We start from the raw sequence: 23,397 nt of genomic DNA on the forward strand, positions 1-23,397 counted from the left end.
CTCTCTCTCTCTCTCTCGCTCCAAACCTCTGTGTCTCTCTCTTCCTCTATCACCATTCCTCTATATCTCACTCCCTTCTCTCTCTCTATCCATCTTCTCTTTCCTTTTACTCCAAATCTCTCTTCCATTTATTTACAGACCATTTGACGTGGCAACGAGCTATCGGTCGAAACTGCCCACACAGATTGTGACGTTGCAGGTCAGTGTTCAGGCCTTCTGTAACGGATGGCCTCGCTCCTACCCTACTTGAGCACAACTGTGAGGCTGTTCCTCCAAATCACGATCTACATGTACCTCGGTCTGTGTTTGTACCTAATGACACCCGAACATAAACCTCCGCCTACAACCAAGACAATCAGTCCCCTCAAGGAGTGTTCAGATTTACTCTATTCTATTCCTGTATACAACAACACATGTTCAGGCCCACTCTATTCCTGTGTACAACAACACATGTTCAGGCCCACTCCATATATTCCTGTGTACAACAACACATGTTCAGGCCCACTCCATATATTCCTGTGTACAACAACACATGTTCAGGCCCACTCCATATATTCCTGTGTACAACAACACATGTTCAGGCCCACTCCATATATTCCTGTGTACAACAACACATGTTCAGGCCCACTCCATATATTCCTGTGTACAACAACACATGTTCAGGCCCACTCCATATATTCCTGTGTACAACAACACATGTTCAGGCCCACTCTATTCCTGTGTACAACAACACATGTTCAGGCCCACTCCATATATTCCTGTGTACAACAACACATGTTCAGGCCCACTCCATATATTCCTGTGTACAACAACACATGTTCAGGCCCACTCCATATATTCCTGTGTACAACAACACATGTTCAGACCCCTTCTATTCCTGTGTACACTACACGTTCAGACCCCCTCTATTCCTGTGTACACTACATGTTCAGACCCCCTCTATTCCTGTGTACACTACATGTTCAGACCCCCTCTATTCCTGTGTACACTACATGTTCAGACCCCCTCTATTCCTGTGTACACTACATGTTCAGACCCCCTCTATTCCTGTGTACACTACATGTTCAGACCCCCTCTATTCCTGTGTACACTACATGTTCAGACCCCCTCTATTCCTGTGTACACTACATGTTCAGACCCCCTCTATTCCTGTGTACACAACACATGTTCAGACCCCCTCTATTCCTGTGTACACTACATGTTCAGACCCACTCTACTCCTGTGTACACTACATGTTCAGACCCCTCTATTCCTGTGTACACTACATGTTCAGACCCCCTCTATTTCTGTGTACACTACATGTTCAGACCCCCTCTATTCCTGTGTACAACAACACATGTTCAGACCCCTCTCTATTCCTGTGTACACTACATGTTCAGACCTCCTCTATTCCTGTGTACACTACATGTTCAGACCCCCTCTATTCCTGTGTACACTACATGTTCAGACCCCCTCTATTCCTGTGTACACAACACATGTTCAGACCCCCTCTATTCCTGTGTACACTACATGTTCAGACCCCCTCTATTTCTGTGTACACTACATGTTCAGACCCCCTCTATTCCTGTGTACAACAACACATGTTCAGACCCCTCTCTATTCCTGTGTACACTACATGTTCAGACCTCCTCTATTCCTGTGTACACTACATGTTCAGACCCCCTCTATTCCTGTGTACACTACATGTTCAGACCCCCTCTATTCCTGTGTACACTACATGTTCAGACCCCCTCTATTCCTGTGTATACAACACATGTTCAGACCCCCTCTATTCCTGTGTACACTACATGTTCAGACCCACTCTACTCCTGTGTACACTACATGTTCAGACCCCTCTATTCCTGTGTACACTACATGTTCAGACCCCCTCTATTCCTGTGTACACTACATGTTCAGACCCCCTCTATTCCTGTGTACAACAACACATGTTCAGACCCCCTCTATTCCTGTGTACACTACATGTTCAGACCTCCTCTATTCCTGTGTACACTACATGTTCAGACCCCCTCTATTCCTGTGTACACTACATGTTCAGACCCCCTCTATTCCTGTGTACACAACACATGTTCAGACCCCCTCTATTCCTGTGTACACTACATATTCAGACCCCTCTATTCCTGTGTACACTACATGTTCAGACCCCCTCTATTCCTGTGTACACTACATGTTCAGACCCCCTCTATTCCTGTGTACACTACATGTTCAGACCCACTCTATTCCTGTGTACAACAACACATGTTCAGACCCCCTCTATTCCTGTGTACACTACATGTTCAGACCCACTCTATTCCTGTGTACAACAACACATGTTCAGGCCCCCTCTATTCCTGTGTACACCACATGTTCAGACCCCCTCTATTCCTGTGTACACTACATGTTCAGACCCCCTCTATTCCTGTGTACACTACATGTTCAGACCCCCTCTATTCCTGTGTACACTACATGTTCAGACCCCCTCTATTCCTGTGTACACTACATGTTCAGACCCCCTCTATTCCTGTGTACACTACATGTTCAGACCCCCTCTATTCCTGTGTACACTACATGTTCAGACCCACTCTATTCCTGTGTACAACAACACATGTTCAGACCCCCTCTATTCCTGTGTACACCACATGTTCAGACCCCCTCTATTCCTGTGTACACTACATGTTCAGACCCCCTCTATTCCTGTGTACACTACATGTTCAGACCCCCTCTATTCCTGTGTACACTACATGTTCAGACCCCCTCTATTCCTGTGTACACTACATGTTCAGACCCCCTCTATTCCTGTGTACACTACATGTTCAGACACCCTCTATTCCTGTGTACACTACATGTTCAGACCCCCTCTATTCCTGTGTACACTACATGGATGGGATTGATGTATTTTGTTTTCCTCGTGGTATTCAGCTTCTACAACTTATTGTATTAGTTTTTATTTCACGACACATTTTAAACGCAGTAATCTCCCCCTTTGTTTGGTTTCTATTTTTAGAATCCGGTTTTTATTCTTTGAAGTCATAAAATTATAGAAAAAGAAGAAAACGATTATTGAGAAATGTGAGGAAGATATAAGGAAATAAGAGAACATTAAAATAGGAAAATCGGAAGACAATTTCAGAATAAATAGCAAAAAGCTCTAAATGATACAAGTTATTTTATGCTACAAATAGAAAATAAAAAACTGATAAATGGATTTTTACAGTGGTAAAAAGTGGACGAGAATGTAAGTAGGTTAAGGCCTCGGGGCACTTTTTTTGAAAGCTTTAATAGAAACCCACTTTTTAATAATAATGCTTATATCTAAAAGCATGTTATATTTTTAATATAGAGAAATTCGGAGCTTATAAGTTTAATCAAATTTTCATTTATTTCAAAAAGTATTTAATATGAATATTTTACTTTTTAAAAATCGCATATATTTGTGGAGGGTGAGGCCCTGGTTGAACGCACTGTTGTAAATCCGTGGCTGCATTTATAGATTAGTAGAGCACGCTACAAGATAACACTTGTTAACCACGACAATGTTGCCAACTGTAAGTTAAAGTATTCACGGTAAAAGTATGAAAAAAATATATAAAGAAAAGAAATGAAAGTTTCTGACCCGTCGAAGTGGGCTCCGCCTGCTCTACCTTTAGTCCGGCCCTGAAAAAAAAAAAAAGTCTGTTTTTGTAAAGTTAAAAGGTTCAACTCGAAATGTTTTTGTCTTTTCATCGCTTCTAAGTGCCCTTCACGGTGGAAACCTTCTGTAAGGGAAGTAACTGCACAATTATTTCCGCACAACAACTGTCTGGCACGAGTCTGTATGTTTCTTTTCGGTGCGTTATGTTAAGCAGGGGAAATAACCATTACGCTTCTTTAGTACACGAAAGCTTCAAAACAAATGGTAGGGAAAATAAGGGGAGACAATGGACGAGAAAAAAATGCAAGCATTACGTTTTTTTTGTGTTTTTTTTTCTTTTGTGTTTTGTTTTTCTTTTGTGTTCTTTTTTTTTTTTTTGTTTTGTTTTTTTTGTGTTTTTTATTTGTGCTTTTTTTGTGAAAAAGAATGTAGTTTACACGTTTTTATACATGAGTCAACAACAATAAAGCGTCGACCAAATTCCTAATTCCCAAACATATGGCTCAGATAGGTTTGGTTAATGACAGTTGCACGAAACAGCCACACATGCAGTCCAAAATGTACAGACTATATCAATGAGTATTTTTTGTTCCACGTGCTAGGCCATATTCGTACAAATTCTAAATCTCTGTCAGTGCTATTAGAGCATGGAACGGGTTGCCTGAGTCAGCCAGGAAAACCCAAATGACTTGGCAGAATTTAGGTCATTGGTTAACATGCATGACAAGATTGGCCTAGGGACACGCGAAGGACGTAATCATATTCTTTTTTTGAAGTAACGTCTGTATTTTATAAGATAAAATAAAAACCTACAAAGATTGTATAGTAAAATTTTGCATAATTATACTATATCATTTATAATGACAGAAAATGATGAACATGGTATGGAAAAGACACGACCCATGGAACCCTTCAACATGTGCGTCAGTTATTTGTACAAACTAGATCTACAGTTCTACATGCATGCCTCAGTCTTCACCAGGATTCGAACCCGGGACCAATATCAACCTCATAAAAAAAAACAACAAGAAACAGACTAGAAATGATTGCTCGTGGAGACCTGCGGTTGCTATTCACAAACGTTGTGAGAGATATAAATACACACATCACGTTCATTCGACTCTTTTGTTTTTGTTTTAATCTTATTTAAACGAGAGCTCTAATTCCAATACATCTATGTAGATTTTTCGTATAGGGGACCGTGGTCAAGTTTTGACTATAAAAGTGGTGCGTGGGTCAAAAAAGGTTGGGAACCACTGATGTAGACTAATCAACTCTCATCAAAATCTCATCTATAGAAAAAAAAATCAACATTATGGTCATCCTGTGATACTAATCCTTGTAAGCTTGTCAACATTGACCACAGACATTGGTGTGGTTTACGAGATTAACCGGCCTTTAAATAGAATTCTTTCCCTTTACGCAGCCAAGTCTATTCAAAGCGTGAGCTGGCCATTACGTCAAGAGGGTCATCCAATCTCGATCCAGTAGCTGACCAGCGCAGACACACGTAACGTAATTAGCGCATGACTAATTGATGGACGCCAGGGTCCCAAGGGTGACTTAACGCGAATGTGCTCACGAGAGAGTTACATCGATTTCACTTGAGTTGCGGGGGGACTGTTAGCCTATGGGATTTATTGATTGCCTTAAATGAAGGTTTTGGCTAAAAGTTATGATCTTTTTGTTCTTTTATGGTTGTCAGCTGTGAGTCTATAGCGATGAAGAGATTATGTTTTCATTTAAATGTTTGCCTTGAATCTGTTATTCGTTTGACTGGATTACATGTAATAATAATAATAATAATAATACTAATAATCTTTATTATCCGTAAGGAAATTTGTCTTACAATTTGTGCATTACATCAAACAAAAAACATTATAACTATAAGAAACCAAAGTGTACATTTACACCAGACTCATGTTACATTCAAAGCTGTATTACACTGAATGACAAACAACTACACACATAGTGGAGATTATAACACGAATTAAGGTCAGTATACAGTCTGGCTAATGTAAACAAACACTAGGGGCGACAATCAAATTAACAAATTCACGACACATGTCTATGGTGTATGTGAGATGAATAAGGTTTGATGCTTTAGGACACATTAGGTACTGAAACAAATTAAGAATAAAAGTGACATGTAACATATTGCATGTCATCTTGGCGGCACTAAGGCTACTAATAGAAGAAGGCAAAAGAAGACAGGGCTCGAACCGCGGACCACGAAACGACCCCTATCACCTAGAAGCGATCAGGTGCCAGTCTAGCATCCACTTTGACAATCTTGCTCTCACGCCCCCCCCCAACACACACACACACACAAAAGGGCTTTCAAGTCAATATTATTGGTCTTGCATCACCACCCAGGGTCACGTGATTACCTCAACCCTATCCATAATAGAACCTGCAAGCTGCAATATAAATGTGTAACATTGTATGGTTGAAATAATAAATAAATAATGTATCTTATAAAAGTGTAATGGCTTGTTGGGCTACCTGATTATTGTCGATATAAAAAAAATGTTATTTCTTCCAACAAGTCAAGAAGCTGGATACCTAACAAGTCAAGAAGCTGGATACCTAACAAGTCAAGAAGCTGGATACATAACAAGTCAAGAAGCTGGATACCTAACAAGTCAAGAAGCTGGATACATAACAAGTCAAGAAGCTGGATACATAACGAGTCAAGAAGCTGGATACCTAACAAGTCAAGAAGCTGGATACATAACAAGTCAAGAAGCTGGATACCTAACAAGTCAAGAAGCTGGATATATAACAAGTCAAGAAGCTGGATACCTAACAAGTCAAGAAGCTGGATATATAACAAGTCAAGAAGCTGGATACATAACAAGTCAAGAAGCTGGATACCTAACAAGTCAAGAAGCTGGATACATAACAAGTCAAGAAGCTGGATACCTAACAAGTCAAGAAGCTGGATATATAACAAGTCAAGAAGCTGGATATATAACAAGTCAAGAAGCTGGATACCTAACAAGTCAAGAAGCTGGATATATAACAAGTCAAGAAGCTGGATACATAACAAGTCAAGAAGCTGGATACATAACAAGTCAAGAAGCTGGATACATAACAAGTCAAGAAGCTGGATACATAACAAGTCAAGAAGCTGGATACCTAACAAGTCAAGAAGCTGGATACCTAACAAGTCAAGAAGCTGGATACCTAACAAGTCAAGAAGCTGGATACCTAACAAGTCAAGAAGCTGGATACATAACAAGTCAAGAAGCTGGATACCTAACAAGTCAAGAAGCTGGATACCTAACAAGTCAAGAAGCTGGATACATAACAAGTCAAGAAGCCTGTCATGTCAACTAAACGTCCGCTCCTGGCTCTCAGCCATTTTATATACAGCTTTCCCGAAATGTAAGAACCACGCTGTCAGATCTACATTCAAGCCCCGACACTATCATACACCTGTAAGACAGGAGCAATACGTTAGACACCCACGCAAGCAAATACTAATGCCATCATTTAGGGCCTTTCAAATACATTGTAAAACTCTGGTAATTGTAGCCCATACGAAAGTCTTCAGCTGTGCGGAGAGATAATTATGGATTGCTTCACTACTTAAGAGGGTTATTACAACGGCTGATAGCCGTGTTTGAAAATGGATCTTGTATTACAATGTTCCAAACTAGAATTACTGTAGCGAACGAACTAATCTATACAGGTGTAGTTAGATCCTAGTCGTAGTCAAGTGTTATTAACGGCTTAAATCAACGAAGTCTTTAAACAATGTCGACACGGCCAACCCCTTAATGTTATCTTACGATACACTATTTTAGCTTTATGACTACTTACACATAGATTCCGAGGAGAACACATCTCGCATACAACACACAGCACAGATGAGTTTCAAGCCTAATCCACTTCCCAGTGGGTGTAAGTGGAGGTGTGTAGGGGGGGGGGGCATCAAAATGGGATTGTTAAGGTTGAAGCAGCGGTGAGAGGGGGGTGGTCAATGATATTGTTACATAACGAGTAGAGGTGGTAAAGGGCCGGATCGAAATCGTTCGGTATTTGGGCGATTCTATGTCACAGTCAACTCTTGGCATAGAGATGCCATCAAACTACAAAACGACAATGAAAGCAATCTGGCAGCGACGGAAGCTGGCGTCACACTCAGAGACAACAATGGAAGCTGGCGTCACACTCAGAGACACCAATGGAAGCTGTCGTCACACTCAGAGACAACAATGGAAGCTGGCGTCACACTCAGAGACAACAGTGGAAGCTGGCGTCACACTCAGAGACAACAGTGGAAGCTGGCGTCACACTCAGAGACAACAGTGGAAGCTGGCGTCACACTCAGAGACAACAATGGAAGCTGGCGTCACACTCAGAGACAACAGTGGAAGCTGGCGTCACACTCAGAGACAACAGTGGAAGCTGGCGTCACACCCAGAGACAACAATGGAAGCTGGCGTCACACTCAAAGACAGCAATGGAAGCTGGCGTCACACTCAGAGACAACAATGGAAGCTGGCGTCACACTCAAAGACAGCAATGGAAGCTGGCGTCACACTCAGAGACAACAATGGAAGCTGGCGTCACACTCAGAGACAACAATGGAAGCTGGCGTCACACTCAGAGACAGCAATGGAAGCTGGCGTCACACTCAAAGACAGCAATGGAAGCTGGCGTCACACTCAGAGACAACAATGGAAGCTGGCGTCACACTCAAAGACAGCAATGGAAGCTGGCGTCACACTCAGAGACAACAATGGAAGCTGGCGTCACACTCAGAGACAACAATGGAAGCTGGCGTCACACTCAGAGACAGCAATGGAAGCTGGTGTCAGACTACTTAAAAATTGAAGCTGGCGTCACACTCAGAGACAACAATGGAAGCTGGCGTCACACTCAAAGACAGCAATTGAAGCTGGTGTCAGACTACTTAAAAATTGAAGCTGGCGTCACACTCAAAGACAGCAATTGAAGCTGGTGTCAGACTACTTAAAAATTGAAGCTGGCGTCACACTAAACATCTTAGTCTGTTACAACTTTTAGGGGGCCAAAAGATTTCACTAAATCGGCTATTATTTTGATTAAAAAGCATATATAAAATCTTTCAGGCCGTCTTTCTGTCTGTGCACACGTTATGTCTCCCACAGACAGAATGAGCTGATATAAGCTTTGTCAAAATGTTTCCAATCGCACAGATTTCTTATTGTTAGTCTAGATCTATTACAAAATAATTGAGAGACTTATACCGTAATACAAATTTGTTTTTTAAAAAGTATTTTCATAGTCTACTTGGGTTTTTTTTTTAGAAAGTTAGCATAAACTTTTTTTCTCCATAATTTGGCCCTGCATGCAGGGACGGACTGGGTATCTAAATCGGCCCGGGCATCACCATATAAACCGGCCCACAAATGGCATGTCACATCATGGGCGTATCCAGGATTTTTTCGGTGGAGGGGATTTTTTTACCCCCCCCCCATGCAATATATATATATATATATAATTTTTCTTGGTCGCGACCAGACCGGCCCATTTGGTAGCGGCCCACCGGGCATTTGCCCGTTTGCCCATATAGCCAGTCCGCCCTTGCCCTGCATGTCACGTTTTTATCACCGGCTGGGTCCTCCTTGGTACTAAACACACAAGACAAACCGGTTCACGCATCCACGTCCAGACCATATAATACTGTTATAACTCTGCCATGCGCACCACCATCCAAGATAGTGCAGAAAGAAGGTGCGCACTATCATTGACTAGACAGGAAGGATGTTGACATTATTAGGGAGAGAGAACGATTTCCGCCCAAGTGGACAGCGGATGTAAAGATGCTGTGCTCAAGACTTGTTGTTCTACATGTATTTGTGATGTCCTGTAAATAAACATCTATGTCTCGTTGAGTTGCCTCCCTTCAGTTATTACAATACTGTTGAGCAGTCAAGGTTATTGAGAAGTTGTATATAGATCATGATCAAATACACTGTTCATTGTAATATACCCGCTGGTGTTCATCAGTTATAAAGTCCTGGTTCCAGATATAGGAGCATAAGCGAGTGGTCAAAACAAGATCAGTTGTTCATGTTCATTACAAAGAGCGAAGATCCAAAATTGTTCAAAGTTAATGGTCTTGTTGGTGCGTTGACCAGCTGACAGATCAGCTTGAAGTCCTGTTGTTCTGACATGTAGTTGTAGGGTTCCGTATCCCCACGTTTAGACTCACTGTACAACGTCTGTTGGGGTTCCCCACAAGTTTAGACTCACAGTTCAACGTCTATTCGGGTCCCCCACAAGTTTAGACTCATAGTTCAACGTCTGTTGGGGTTCCCCACAAGTTTAGACTCACAGTTCAACGTCTGTTGGGGCTCCCCACAAGTTTAGACTCACTGTACAACGTCTGTTGGGGCTCCCCACAAGTTTAGACTCACAGTTTAAAGTCTGTTGGGGTCCCCCACAAGTTTAGACTCACTGTTGGGTTCAAACTTAGAACACCAGCCTAAAGTTTAGTAGGTAAACGATAGTGTCTGTACAGTCTTCTGTTTTCTGGGGGGTTTTTTATTGATTCAACATGTTACTTTTATTGTACTTTATCTTTATGGCGCTCGTGATAACAGATCCGAAGAAATGTTATCACACAAAGGGTTACTTTACACGCACGTGGACACACACACACACACACACACACACGCACTGATCATGACACACGTAAGAGCTGGGTCATCAGGAAAGACAAGCATGTTTTCTTAGGGGCAAGGGGGGGGGGAATAGTTTCAAAAAACTTAACTCTTTTAGTGCGGGCTTAATCTCGGGGAGTAACTTCGCTAGCGCTGGTGAAGACCTTTTTTCATTTAAAATAAAATCAGATATGTTAATTATATAATAAAATATTTAAAAAAATAAGTTAGTTTGACTGACTCTAACCACCTTGCGGATTTGTTGTTAGTTTAAGATAAACAATTTTTTGTCGATTAGAATAATTCGGACTGAAAGGGTTAATGCCAAGGTTTCGATTGCAAATATTGTTACAGTTACAAAGACTTGCTTGGCAAGGCAGATGAAGAGACATAAAGTCCACATTTTGTTACTTTTGGTATTGAAGAAACAGTCTTAGTGTGTGTGTAAGAGAGAGAAAGTGTGTGTGTGTGTGTGTGGTTTGAATGTTACATTATGTAGTTTAAAAAAAGGGTCAGACCTTGACATATATGGTGGAGATAATATATATAGCTCATCTGTTTTTTGTGGCACACACTTAAACAGGGTGGTGTGTGGCCAGCACAACTACCCATTAGAGTTTGTAAATGTTTGTCAAATGGTGTGCATTTTTCGGTTCCTCCTTCAGAGCTGAGGATAATCTACTTCCAAGTCCGTGTGATTGTCAAAAGAGCTGAGCTGAAGGCTCTTCGAATTCTAGGCGTGTAAGCCTGCTTGAACAAACCGTTCAAGAGGTCCAAGTCAATGTCTATGTAAAGCATTGCTGTTTCCGATATATCTGGCACTCCGGGCGCATGGACTAGAATGCATGGCCGAAGGCTGAGCACACCGGGAACCACCACCATTTTCCTATGTTGTACCAAGCTAACCAGGACTCGCCATTAGTGTAACGGTCCCTTGAAGAACGGCGCATGGATTATCGACAGGGACGTGGAAGCTCTCTTTCAAATCCGCACCGTGCAATGGGAAAGCTCTCGCATTTTTTTTTTGGACACTCCCAAAGGAGATTTGTTTTGCTATTCATTTAGCCTAATTACTTCCTCAAATAATCGTTTCCACCCGGGTGCCACGTTGAGGCAGAATTGCGTACCCGAGACTCCCAAGTCCAAACCTCCCACGGGACGACGGGGAATGGCAAAGGGCAGGGTATGAACCTGGGACCAAGGAAAGACATTAATGAAGCAGCCACTGACAAATTACATGCACACATGACAAAGCAAAACACACGCACATTTTAAGCGAAACACATGCAGATTTTTTTTTTAAAAATCAAAGTAAAACAAATGCACATTTATTAAACACAAATCACAACACATGCACATTTTAATCAAAACACATGCACATTTAAATCAAAGCAAACCACAAAAAAGATTTTATAATCAAAGTAAAACACATGCAAATCTATTAAAGACAAAGGAAAACACATGCACAATTTAAAAGACAAGGCAAAACACATGCACACATTTTAACAGAGAATTTAGCTGTTACCTTTTAGCAGACAAAGCAAAATACATTACAGTTATTTAAATAGCAATAACAATACAGACACAGAAAAAAAGCCACATTTCGCACATTTGAAGCTATTTGCTTGAATGGTGTGAACCAGAGAATATATGAATGATGTGAACCAGAGAATATAAAGACCCAATGTCGATGTCTAAAGATACTTAGTGCGAAAACAAGTAATTTACTAATAGGTACCGTTGTAACCGCTTCCCTAACAAAAAGAAAGACAAAGAACGCCTGGACTAACAAGATACCAAAATAAAATCAAACAGGAAGAACTCACCTGCGGGGTGCAGACGATGATTAAGGTAAAAGCAGAGAGTTAAACAGCGAGCTGCCAGTCACCGAGTTGGTTATAAACCATTAACAATAAACACTGACTGCTATCTGGCCACTTTTCTTTAATGGGATAAATCAACCTTAGGTTGCGGGGGGAAAGGGGGGGGGAGAGAGAAACGAAAATCGTTACAAAGGTTCTGAAACTGGACGAAAGACTACTAGTCGAAATGATCAAAAGTATGTGTCGTTCAGTTCCACTCTCTAATTAACTATTAGTTAATTTTTTTTTTATATTGATTCGTGTTTAGTAAAGAACGATGGATTATTGTGCAAAGTTTCAACTTGATCCGAGAACAGACGTGCTCAAAATTTTGTAACAGACAGACAAGAGTTGATATGTGGTCGAGAGGCTTGAACTGAAAGTTGAACTTGGCTTGGCTTGGCTATGAAAGGGGGCTCGATGATGATAACACCCGACTCGAGCAGAGTTGTGTTTACTGAGCGCCTAAAGGCAGCACGGAAAACCCTTTCTCAGATGCCCCCCCCCCAAATTGGTCCACAAATAAAATGTGACCATTGCCCTCTGATCATGCTATAAGCATGAAAGTAGCGCATTAAAAATAAAATAAAAATAAACTTTATAGAATCCTAAATGCTGCTGGTAAAATCATTGGCAAAAAACAAACCCCATTTGGGCAGTTGTTTGAGACAAACATCTATAAAAAAAGCTAACAAGATCCTCGAAATAAAGAATCACCCTTTGTGTCAGGATTTTGTGATTTTACCATCACAGAAGAGATACAAGACACCGATAGCAAAGACAAACAGACACAAACACTCTTTTGTTCCCCTGGCAATCAAATCATTAAATAAGAACAATCTGATATAAACTTTGTCACATGTAAATTATGAGTGAGTCTGGTGTGAATCTACACTTTGGTTTCTTATAGTTATAATGTTTTTTGTTTGGTGTAATGCACAAATTGTAAGACAAATTTCCATACGGATAATAAAGATTATTATTATTATTATTATTATTATTATTATAAGCTTTGTAAAAATACATATTAAGACACGTCATTATAAAAGGAAAAAAAGTGGACGATGTAGCAGGCCCGTGTTTCTCCATTAGTTGCCACTTCATTTTATATCTGGCCTACAATATTAGGTTTACCTATATTTATATTGGCCTCCTTCAGTCGTAGAACGACTATGGTTCATCTCAGAGCTAAGTGAGATGAAAGCCTGGGCATTGTTTATGGTCGGAACGATGTCGCCCACACAGCAGTCCCCCCCCCTCTCCGCGCAGCTGATGTGACCAAAGGAACGGAATATCCGATACAGTTTGGGATCAGTAGCGCCTCAGGCTCTGCCAGGCTGTAGCACGGTGTGCCACAATCTGCTTAAGGGTCACCAGCTCCCTGATTTTTCCTCAGGGTTGTCTCCCGAAACCTTTCCAATGTTTATGTATAGCCGCAAGGCAGCGGAGGTTTGGATTCGGAGTTTTCCTTCTCCTGTATATTTTAGGTTGACCTAATGGTAAAACACAGTTTTCATTGGCACTAGCACTTTGAAATCCACCCTCACGATAGGTGTGCGGTCTGGACTGTCGTCCTGACGTCCTCGAACCCTATCCGTCGCCATCCCCAGCCGTCCTGGGGGAGGTTTTGGGCAAGAATGGAATCATCTTCAATTCTAAGGGGAAACTCCGAAAGTCAATCCAGATTCAGACACACGTATCCCATACACACGGCAAGCCGCGACAACTTGATCTCTTACTCGAAGCCTTTTTTTTAAAGAACTATAATAATCACAGTTTTTAATGTACCGTATTTCTACAAAAAAAACAACAAAAAAAAAAAAAACAATAGATGGAGGACGCGATTGTCTTCTTCTTTGAAGGGAAATCTCTAACTGATCTTCCATTCTTTCTATTTTGTAACGTCAGAAAGAAATAGTGCCACAAGTTAGTTCAGCATTTGAAAAGGGCTAGGACTGAGAACTAGAAATAATGCATCTATCTTTTTAAGTCCCAAACATTTCTGAAACTCTGCAATCTAACCAGCAAATGATTTAAAATGCTTTATATATATATATATATATATATATATATATATATATATATATATATCAAAGGGGAAGAACCCCATATTTACAACCATATGTCTCAATACTGAAAGATTTATTTTCCTTTTTAGATCAAATAATTAATTATCACAATTTAATTGTGTGTTGTTGTTGCTGTTTTTTGTTGTTGTTGGTTTTTATTCCTGTTTTGTTATAAACAATCAATAATTGTGCAAAGTTTCAACTTGATCCGAGAATGGGAAGTGGGAGAAATAACGTGTTCACTATTCGTACCAGACAGACAGACAGACAGACAGAGTGAGTTGATAAAAACTTTTTTTTTTTTAAAGTATCTTTGTTTCGTTATGTTCATTAGTGTATGTCTAATTACTGATATTAAGCTTACAGACTCATGGCCAGCAAGTAACAACATTAGAACCGCTGTCTCTAACCTTGAGCCACCCATGGAGGAGTCATTCAGCAGGAACTAATGTAAGAAGCTTTGAGACACAGAAGAAAAAATGTCTACGTTACGAAACGAATGTGATTGATTTGCGCTGATTGACTATTGATGCGGTGCCGATAGTAAGGTACCGTTCACTTACAGACTACAATGGTCTTGAAAGTGTCTGAGGTGCCGTGCTGGTGTTAGCCGACACTTACCGTTACTTATACTCTAGACCAGGGGTACCCAAACCCAGGGCCGGTCTTAGGCCACTGCAACCTATGCGGCCGCAGTGGGCCCCGCACTTTCATAGGCCCTGCGCGATGCGAATTCTAGGTGTAAATTGTTAAATTAAACCATTTTAACGTATTATTTAAAGGTTCCAGGAATTCTCCTCAAATTAAAAAATAGAAGAAAAAGTCATGAAAATCTCCTGAAATAATTAAAATCTTCTGAAACCTGATGCGAATCTCCATAAAACACAAAATTGTCATCTCGGGGTGTCATTCAATAAGGATTTGACACTGATTTTGTACTTAGTAAAGTATAAATAAAATGCAAAGACGAATTAATTTTTCTAATACAAAATCTTAATTTTCCCTTATTATCCTTATCACAACCCAAATTAGGCCCCGAGCAATACGTTTCGCATAGGGCCCCGCAACCTGTAGGACCGGCCCTGCCCAAACCTTTATTGGTCTGAGAGCCACATCAAAAAAAATAAAGTTCCCCTTTCGGATCATGCCGATCTATAGGGCAGACGAGGACAAGATCATGCTTCTGTGGCCGACGTTCAATGAGGGTATCGTGTGGCCAGCCCTTTGTTTGTATCTGGCTGATTCAGGCAATGTGTTTTATGCTGTAAGGCAGCGGTTCTCAACCTTTTGAGCTCGACGACCCCTTTTTACAATCCCCCAATCTGCCGCGACCCCCCCCCCAACACAAACACACATACAGAAGAGTAGACAATAACAATCCATAATTTCGATGGTCTTAGGCGACCCCTGGCAAATCCTCAATCGATCCCCAAGGGGGTGGCGACCCACACGTTGAGAACCTCTGGCGTAATATCTTCTTAGGATGAAGCTCTGTAATCTATAAGGAACGACAAATCTTCTACATCAGGGGTTCTCAACCTGTGGGTCGCGACCCCTTTGGGGGTCGATTGACAATTTGCCAGGGGTCGCCTAAAACCATTGAAAAAAAATGAATTGTTTTTGTCCATTCTTCTATTGCTGTGTGTGTATGCGGAGGGGGGTCGCGGCAGAGTGTGGGGGGTGTAAAAAGGGGTCACCTAGCCTAAAATGGTTGAGAACCGCTGTTCTACATAGATCTAAACAAATATCTTTTAATACAAATATACATTGAACAACAGAGGTGCTGATAAGAATGGAGATAATTTAAGAGAGAAAGATACACTTGAGAAACAAAGATACACTTGAGAAACAAAGATACACTTGAGAAACAAAGATACACTTAAGAAACAAAGATACACTTGAGAAACAAAGACACACTTGAGAAACAAAGATACACTTGAGAAACAAAGATACACTTAAGAAACTAAGATACCCTTAAGGAACAAAGATACATTCAACAAAATAGAAACTTAACAAGTGTGTCATTAATTATCAGAAGGTCCTATTGAATGTCTATGTAAAACAATAACACTACTATGACCTGTTTACTGGATCATATGGTTCACCCCAACGATCGTAAGAGACAAGTTTATTAGAAGCCACTTAGAGATAACATGTTTGTTATCATCGATGGTCTTGTATCAGTTGTGACACGTCCTCATTTGTAGCCCAGCTCGTTGTAGACCAGGGGTTCTCAACCTGTGGTTCGCGACCCCCTTGCGGGTCGATTGACGATTTGCCAGGGGTCGCCTAAGACGATCCAAAATATGGATTGTTATTGTGTAGTCTTCTATTGCTGTATGTGTGTGTGCGGGCAGAGGGGTCGCGGCAGAGTGGGGGATTGAGAAAAGGGGTCGCCGAACATAAAAGGTTGAGAACCGCTGTTGTAGACTATATATTTGTCAGCGTATTGAGATATTTTCAGGGTTTTCTGTTATCTTATAAATTACAGACGTTCCTTCAAAAGAGAAGATAATTACGTCCTATCCGAGTTGGTTGAACAGATTCTGATGCAACAGGGAGTAACACTATGGCGGATGAGAGTGATCGGCTGATGAAAGCCAGCGACAGTTGAAGACTGAGAGACAGAATGATGTGTGTTTATTTACATATGTTTACACGCGAGTCCGTGTTAATGTTTGTGGGTGTTTGTATTGGGTTGAACAGATTCTGATGCAACAGGGTGTAAGACTATGGCGGATGAGAGTGATCGGCTGATGGAAGCCAGCGACAGTTGAAGACTGAGAGACAGAATGATGTGTGTTTATTTACATATGTTTACACGCGAGTCCGTGTTAATGTTTGTGGGTGTTTGTATTGGTTTGAACAGATTCTTATGCAACAGGGTGTAAGACTATGGCGGATGAGAGTGATCGGCTGATGGAAGCCAGCGACAGTTGAAGACTGAGAGACAGAATGATGTGTGTTTATTTACATATGTTTACACGCGAGTCCGTGTTAATGTTTGTGGGTGTTTGTATTGGGTTGAACAGATTCTGATGCAACAGGGTGTAAGACTATGGCGGATGAGAGTGATCGGCTGATGGAAGCCAGCGACAGTTGAAGACTGAGAGACAGAATGATGTGTGTTTATTTACATGTGTTTACACGCGAGTCCGTGTTAATGTTTGTGGGTGTTTGTATTTGGGTTGAACAGATTCTGATGCAACAGGGAGTAAGACTATGGCGGATGAGACTGATCGGCTGATGAAAGCCAGTGACAGTTGAAGACATAGTGAGACAGAATGATGTGCGTTTATTTACACTTTTTATTTCATGTGTGTTTAAAACGAAGTTTGTTCAAGTTTATTTCAGCATTAATAAAAATAATACGCCTACGACGGTTTAGTCGGGCTAGCTGCCTGGAGCTACAAAATACTCAAGAATGTGCTAAGTGTTCCGTTAAGGAAAAAATTTGGAATACAATAACGATATCTTTTCTATTTTATGCATGCAAAATAAACAAAAAACTTAAAAGTCTCCAAAATGTGTTTTCTATCTACAATGTACTTCACCGGTAGCAAAGACAAACAGACACAAAGAACTCTTTTGTTCCCCTGGCAATCAAATCATTAAATTGAAACAATTTGATATAAACTTGGTCACATGTAAATTATGAGTGAGTCTGGTGTGAATGTACACTTTGGTTTGTTTGTTTTTTCTAGTTACAATGTTTTGCTTCATGTAACGCACTGTAACCGATGCATGTGTAGTCAGATGTAGCTGAAGTATTTCTAAAGATGATTAATTAGACTAAGTGCGTGCGTACCTTGTATGATGTATTTTAATCGCGAGTTCTTGAAATCATGCACACTGTCACAAATATAGATAAGGTACTAACATGAACACAGACTCAATGACCAAGTTCACCCACGATGAAAATTCAATATCGTTTATTACAGAATGGGCCACAGTCTAGTCTGTCACTAATAACGATGTTATCCCCTCAAGAGTCTAGCAGAAACTGTTTAATAAAAGTCAATTCTAATCTCTAACCCAAAGTCTATGTCGTCACTGTAAAACGTATGTTCAGCGTCAGTCTAATAAAGTGCGCAGCCCAACTAACTAAACTAGCTATCTAACAGCACAAATTGTAAGACAAATTTCCTTACGGACAATAGAGATTATTATTATTATTATTGCTCGCAATATCCAGAACCAAATACAAATATGTTGTTGTTTTGTTTTTAAGGTTAAATTATTGATCAAAATGCTGAAGTGGTGAGTCACAATCAAAAAGAAAACTTCATAAGTGGATTAGTCTGACCCTTTCCTTCATTTTCTCAGCTGTTACTTTTCCAAAGCTGGAATGTATTGATATTTACCTGGAGAGCTTATATCATTCGAAACAGGTGACAGAGCTTGGTTCTAGGATTAAGTAAAACCTTGCTAATGGCATACTCTCTCTCTCTCTCTCTCTCTCTCTCTCTCTCAAACACACAGACACACACACACAGACACACACACACACTTTCACTCTCCCAGCTCTTCTCCAAATTTCAACTTAGTTGAATGAGCGAGTGTTCCAGATGCTGCTGTTACTTCCTAGAATGTTCAAGCGTATCCATACATAAGCACATTTCTTGTTACCTATGCTAGGACAAATTCGTACAAGTGCTGCTGCTTCCCTAGTGCTATTGCAGCACGGAATAGGTTTGCCTGAAACCAGCCAGCAAAACCAATGACTCTAATTAGTATGCACGACTTTATTAACACATGGAAACGCGTGGGTGGCGCGTAATTACCTTCTCTCTGAAGGACCGCCTGTAATTTATAAACAAAGCTAACAAAATAGCATTCTATACGTCTACAGAATTCATGGGCGTATCCAGGATTTTATTTCGGGAGGGGTGGGGGGGGTAAATAAAATTAATTCCACTTATCTTATTCATGGCAAACCAGTAACACAGACTAAAAACGAAAAATACCTAGGTGAAATAAATGAAAAACTGTCATGGAATCCACATATTGATGAAACTATTTTCAAAAAAATCAAACAAAGCATTAGGGTTTATTAAAAGAAATTTCTATAAATGAAATAAAAACATAAAACTAAAATGTTATTTAACCTTGCTTAGGCCAATAATAGAATATGCATCCTCCGTTTGGGACCCCTCAACTCAAGAAAACATTAAGAAACTGGAACAGACACAAAATAGAGCAGTGAGATTCATAACAAACGTATATTCACATTTGACTAGAGTAACACCTTTAGTAAAATCACTAAATTTAGAAAGCCTTCCGGACAGAAGACTCAAAAGTAAAGTAGCAATTATACATAAAACACTGAACCATAATCTTCAAATACAATAACAAAATTTAATAAAATACTCTGAAACAAAGATAAAGGCACATTCCTAGTCCCATATGCTAGGACAAATTTGTACAAATATTCCTTCTTCCCTACATATATTAAACATAAATGAATAACAGCACCAGGGACCAAGTTTTTAAGAGAGAAAGTAGTGAATTAAAATGCTACGAAAATAAGGGCATGCGCCGACCGAGGCTCGAACCTGTGACACTGGATTCGACACCACCACATTCATGTATGTTTAATATATGTATGTATCATTTGTTTCAGCACCTAGCTTCAACTCTATGTTTACGTTTACACCATTATTGCTCGTACCCACTGAAGCTTCTATATGTAATGTGTTTATGTTGTCCACTTGTCTTTGTGAGAGATATACAATTAGATAGAGCCATTGTTTGTCTAATACATACCTAACGGCTGTCTGTGTCGGCTCTATCGAAGTTGTTAGTGAACGGATGCTGCGAGGTTGGGGGAGGGGCTATCTGGGGCTTGTGACCTTTGACCACTGGGGTGGTAATTTGCATACGGGCGAAACGACTCTGGATCAGAAGAATTTTGGACATTCCGATGGTCTAGAGGTTAGTTTCGCTTGGTGCGTTATCGCTAGGCGGTGGTGTCTAATCCAGTGTCACAGGTTCGAGCCTCGGTCGAATGCCCTTATTTTCGTAGCATTTTAATTCACTACTTTTTCTCTTAAAAACTTGGTCCCTGGTGCTGTTATTCATTTATGTTTAAAATATGTATGTATCATTTGTTTCAGCACCTAGCTTCAACTCTATGTTTACGTTTTCCTTCTTCCCTAGTGCTATTAGAGCATGGAATGGGTTGCTTGAGCTAGCCAGGAAAACCAGTGACTTGGCAGAATTTAAGTCATTGGTTAATATGCATGACGCGTAGGACGTAATCATCTTCTTTTTTGAAGTAACGTCTGTATTATATAAGAAGATAAGATAAATAGACAGGGGCTGTCAAATATTGCCCGAAAGAACTGGTAAATATCAACAGTTGAAGTGTATGTCCAAGAGTTTGAGGTGAAAGGGGGTCAACCGATTTTGTCCTGAAGATATTTCGTGGCTGGCCAGATGCAACAAAGTTTCGTGGGAGTCTCAGGTTCACTTCCAACTTTGATTGCGTGTGCGTGGGAAGTGAGTTAGAACACTTTGTTTCGAAACTGGATTGAAATGTAACTTTGTTTCCAACAAACTCTTAGAAGCAACTAATGTCTCTACATCGTATGGATTGTGTCCATAGTTACTGTGTTAAGGAAGTGATATTCTGCTAATGTTTACTAAGTGTGCATATGAGAGAGAGAGAGAGAGAGATAGGTCCATAGTTACTGTGTTAAGAAAGTGATATTCTGCTAATGTTTACTAAGTGTGCATGAGAGAGAGAGAGGTCCATAGTTACTGTGTTAAGAAAGTGATATTCTGCTAATGTTTACTAAGTGTGCATGAGAGAGAGAGAGAAAGAGAGAGAGAGGTCCATAGTTACTGTGTTAAGGAAGTGATATTCTGCTAATGTTTACTAAGTGTGCATGAGAGAGAGAGAGAGAGAGAGAGAGAGACAGGTCCATAGTTACTGTGTTAAGAAAGTGATATTCTGCTAATGTTTACTAAGTGTGCATGAGAGAGAGAGAGAGAGAGAGGTCCATAGTTACTGTGTTAAGGAAGTGATATTCTGCTAATGTTTACTAAGTGTGCATGAGAGAGAGAGAGAGAGAGAGAGGTCCATAGTTACTGTATTAAGAAAGTGATATTCTGCTAATGTTTACTAAGTGTGCATGAGAGAGAGAGAGAGAGAGAGAGAGAGAGAGAGAGAGGTCCATAGTTACTGTGTTAAGGAAGTGATATTCTGCTAATGCTTACTAAGTGTGCATGAGAGAGAGAGAGAGTAGGCCCTATATTTTCACTACTGTGGATGCTAGTAAGCAGGATGGTACAACTCATGAGAGAGAGAGAGAGAGAGAGAGAGAAAGAGTAGGTCCTGTATTTTGACTACTATGGATGTAAGCAGGATATTACTACGAATAGAGAGAGAGAGAGAGAAAGAGAGAGCAAGAAAGAGTAGGCCCTGTATTTTGACTACTATGAAACTATGAATGTAAGCAGGATGTCACAGTACTACGCCTGTATCGTATTCCATGAAATTCATATTTGCAAGCGTTAATATCTAGAAACCTCAAACTTCTCAACGGCCTACATGTTAGACTTAAGTCTGGACGCATATACATTGAATATATCAAACTCTATATGCTAAGATTGTGTTCACTTCATAGCCTACTTGTAGGCCTACACGATATAATAAATAACTTACTTAAAACCAACAAGCAATGGAGGAAAGATATATAAAGAGAGAGAGAGAGAGAGAAGGGGTAGAGAGAGATAGAAAGAAAAGCAAGAGGGAACGTCTGAAATATATCAGACGAGATAAATATTTATGGACACATAATACCCGTTCGTTAAAGGGAGTGAACTACACGATACCCATGTGCCACGTTTAAATCTCTTTAGAATCACCCAGGGGTTCTCAGCCTGTGGGTCGCGACCCCCTTGGGGGGGGGGGGGGGTCGATTGACGATTTACCAGGGGTCGCCAAAGACCATCAAAAAAAGTGTATTGTTTTTGTCTTTTCCTCTATTGCTGTGTGTGTGGGGGGGGGGGGTCGCGGCAGAGTGGGGGATTGTAAAAAGGGGTCGCCGAGCTTAAAAGGTTGAGAACCGCTGGCCTAAGTGGAAATGCAGTGGGAAAAGTTGCCCGCCCAATGGGAGGCTTTTTGTTATGACAATGAACAATATAAAAAGTGTATATATTTATTTATATATATATTTGTTTTTGTTGCAAGTAGAAAGAGCCACGGGCAACATTCAGTAGTAGCTAGACTTCGTGGGGTCAGAGGATAAATGTTCTAAAAAAAAAAATATGCCCCAGGTCTTCTTTATCAAAAACACTACAAGATAACGGCACGTGGCTTGCCTATTAAGCGAGGGTGTTGAAAAAACAATTAGTCAAGACTAGTTAAACACACACACACACATGTGTGTGAAATGAACGCCAGATTAGTATTGCCGAGAGTGTATCAATGAAACTTACCTAGGTCTGGAGTGTATACAGAAGTTAAAGCCACACAAAAGGTCTAAACATGTAATCCAGTAATGATGCTGCAGTCCTATTCACTTTGCAGCTATTTTGAATGCAATCATTACGCAAGTGTTATCATTCAATCTGCTGACAGTAACGAATTGCACATCTCAATCACGTGACGCGGCAGGTAGGCAGTAGGCCTCAAATGTGTCTGTAGTCAAAGTAACGAACAGAGAGGGGAGGGGAAGAATGAGAGACATAGAGAGGGGAGAAAGAGAGAGAGGAGAAAGAAAGACAGAGAGAGGAGAAAGAAAGAGAGAGAGGGAGTGAAGCGAGAGAGAGGAGAAAGAAAGAAAGAGAGAGAGAAAGAGAGGAGAAAGCGAGAGAGAGGAGAAAGAGAGAGAGAAGAAAGAGAGAGAGAAAGGAGAGGAGAAAGGGAAAGAGGGAGATAGGAGAGAAAAAGAGAAAGAGGGAGATAGGAGAAAGGAAAAGAGAGGAGAAAGGGAAAGAGAAGAGCAAAGGAAAGAGAGAGAGAGACGAGAGTGGAGAAAAAGAGAAATAGAGAGAGAGAGAGAGAAGAAAAAGAACATAAAACACTAGGGCACTGTGGTAGCTCAACCAATGCAGTATTAACAAGTTCAACGTAACACCAACAAAAAAAACTAGGACTTGGAACTAACAACTTTCTCAGACAGCAAACTACCTCCCCCCCCCCCCCCCCCCCCAAGCCCGACTTCAGTTGGACACATCCGTCTCTAAGGCTT

At 40.6% G+C, this 23,397-nt stretch overlaps 1 protein-coding gene across 4 annotated transcripts in view; it reads right to left on the bottom strand.

Annotated features, from left to right (window-relative positions):
• Positions 1–22,841, bottom strand: part of LOC106074422 (uncharacterized) — a 126,257-nt gene extending 103,416 nt beyond the window's left edge. The window contains exons 1-2 of one of the 4 annotated variants that reach the window (XM_056025556.1): positions 22,643–22,841; positions 3,590–3,630 (exon numbers count right to left, since the gene is read on the bottom strand). The gene's annotated coding sequence lies outside the window, so the exon portion shown is untranslated. Of the gene's footprint in view, positions 1–3,589; positions 3,631–12,092; positions 12,182–22,642 lie in introns of those variants that run through there. The other 3 variants (XM_056025557.1, XM_056025555.1, XM_056025558.1) reach the window with 3 other exon arrangements.
• Positions 22,842–23,397: the final 556 nt, after the last annotated feature.

Source organism: Biomphalaria glabrata, chromosome 4 (assembly GCF_947242115.1).
Source record: "Biomphalaria glabrata chromosome 4, xgBioGlab47.1, whole genome shotgun sequence".
NCBI lineage: Eukaryota > Metazoa > Mollusca > Gastropoda > Planorbidae > Biomphalaria > Biomphalaria glabrata.